Here is a 2,500-nt window from a genome sequence, read left to right on the forward strand (position 1 = left end):
CCGAGGAAGGTAAGAGAGGGGAAACTTCTAGTTTCGCCGACCGGTCCCCTCTTTACCTTCCTCGGTGTAACACTTTGAAAAATTTGCGGTCAAAGTTTTACACCGAGGAAGGTAAGAGAGGGGAAACTTCTAGTTTCGCCGACCGGTCCCCCTCTTTACCTTCCTCGGTGTAAGACTTTGAAAAACTGGCGGTCAAAGTTTTACACCGAGGAAGGTAAAGAGGGGAGTGGAGCGGAGACTCTAGATATTTGCCTTCTCCAAAGCCACATCCATGCTCCCCCTGTATCAGAGCTCCAGGGGCCAGGCTCATGGCCCAGCTTCTCCCCCTGTGATATTAAAGGCCCACACAGCACCTCCACAGGACCTCCACAGCCACACACACACACACACACATGCCTCTCTGCCCCTGTGTCAGAGCTCCAGCACCCAGGCAGATCACCCAGCCACTGGGCCTGTGACATTAAAGGGCCACACAGCACCTCCACAGCCACACACACATGCTTCTCTCCCCTGTATCAGAGCTCCAGGGGCCAGGCTCATGGCCCAGCTTCTCCCCCTGTGATATTAAAGGCCCACACAGCACCTCCACAGGACCTCCACAGCCACACACACACATGCCTCTCTCCCCTGTGTCAGAGCTCCAGGAGCCAGGCATATCACCCAGCCACTGGCCCTGTGACATTAAAGGGCCACACAGCACCTCCACAGGACCTCCACAGCCACACACACATGCCTCTCTCCCCCTGTGTCAGAGCTCCAGCACCCAGGCATATCACCCAGCCACTGGCCCTGTGACATTAAAGGGCCACACAGGACCTCCACAGCCACACACACATGCCTCTCTCCCCTGTATCAGAGCTCCAGGGGCCAGGCTCATGGCCCAGCTTCTCCCCCTGTGATATTAAAGGCCCACACAGCACCTCCACAGGACCTCCACAGCCACACACACATGCCTCTCTCCCCTGTATCAGAGCTCCAGGAGCCAGGCATATCACCCAGCCACTGGCCCTGTGATATTAAAGGGCCACACAGCACCTCCACAGGACCTCCACAGCCACACACACATGCTTCTCTCCCCTGTATCAGAGCTCCAGGGGCCAGGCTCATGGCCCAGCTTCTCCCCCTGTGATATTAAAGGCCCACACAGCACCTCCACAGGACCTCCACAGCCACACACACACATGCCTCTCTCCCCTGTATCAGAGCTCCAGGGGCCAGGCTCATGGCCCAGCTTCTCCCCCTGTGATATTAAAGGCCCACACAGCACCTCCACAGGACCTCCACAGCCACACACACATGCCTCTCTGCCCCTGTGTCAGAGCTCCAGCACCCAGGCATATCACCCAGCCACTGGCCCTGTGACATTAAAGGGCCACACAGCACCTCCACAGGACCTCCACAGCCACACACACATGCCTCTCTCCCCTGTATCAGAGCTCCAGGAGCCAGGCTCATGGCCCAGCTTCTCCCCCTGTGATATTAAAGGCCCACACAGCACCTCCACAGGACCTCCACAGCCACACATCCATGCCTCTCTCCCCCTGTGTCAGAGCTCCAGGAGCCAGGCATATCACCCAGCCACTGGCCCTGTGATATTAAAGGGCCACACAGCACCTCCACAGGACCTCCACAGCCACACACACATGCTTCTCTCCCCTGTATCAGAGCTCCAGGGGCCAGGCTCATGGCCCAGCTTCTCCCCCTGTGATATTAAAGGCCCACACAGCACCTCCACAGGACCTCCACAGCCACACACACACACATGCCTCTCTCCCCTGTATCAGAGCTCCAGGGGCCAGGCTCACGGCCCAGCTTCTCCCCCTGTGATATTAAAGGCCCACACAGCACCTCCACAGGACCTCCACAGCCACACACACATGCTTCTCTCCCCTGTATCAGAGCTCCAGGGGCCAGGCTCATGGCCCAGCTTCTCCCCCTGTGATATTAAAGGCCCACACAGCACCTCCACAGGACCTCCACAGCCACACACACACATGCCTCTCTCCCCTGTATCAGAGCTCCAGGGGCCAGGCTCATGGCCCAGCTTCTCCCCCTGTGATATTAAAGGCCCACACAGCACCTCCACAGGACCTCCACAGCCACACACACATGCCTCTCTGCCCCTGTGTCAGAGCTCCAGCACCCAGGCATATCACCCAGCCACTGGCCCTGTGACATTAAAGGGCCACACAGCACCTCCACAGGACCTCCACAGCCACACACACATGCCTCTCTCCCCTGTATCAGAGCTCCAGGAGCCAGGCTCATGGCCCAGCTTCTCCCCCTGTGATATTAAAGGCCCACACAGCACCTCCACAGGACCTCCACAGCCACACATCCATGCCTCTCTCCCCCTGTGTCAGAGCTCCAGGAGCCAGGCATATCACCCAGCCACTGGCCCTGTGATATTAAAGGGCCACACAGCACCTCCACAGGACCTCCACAGCCACACACACATGCTTCTCTCCCCTGTATCAGAGCTCCAGGGGCCAGGCTCATG

This window comes from Trachinotus anak, unplaced genomic scaffold (genome assembly GCF_046630095.1).
Source record: "Trachinotus anak isolate AG129_WGS33_773 ecotype Australia unplaced genomic scaffold, CSIRO_AGI_Tana_v1 ptg000107l, whole genome shotgun sequence".
Lineage (NCBI taxonomy): Eukaryota > Metazoa > Chordata > Actinopteri > Carangiformes > Carangidae > Trachinotus > Trachinotus anak.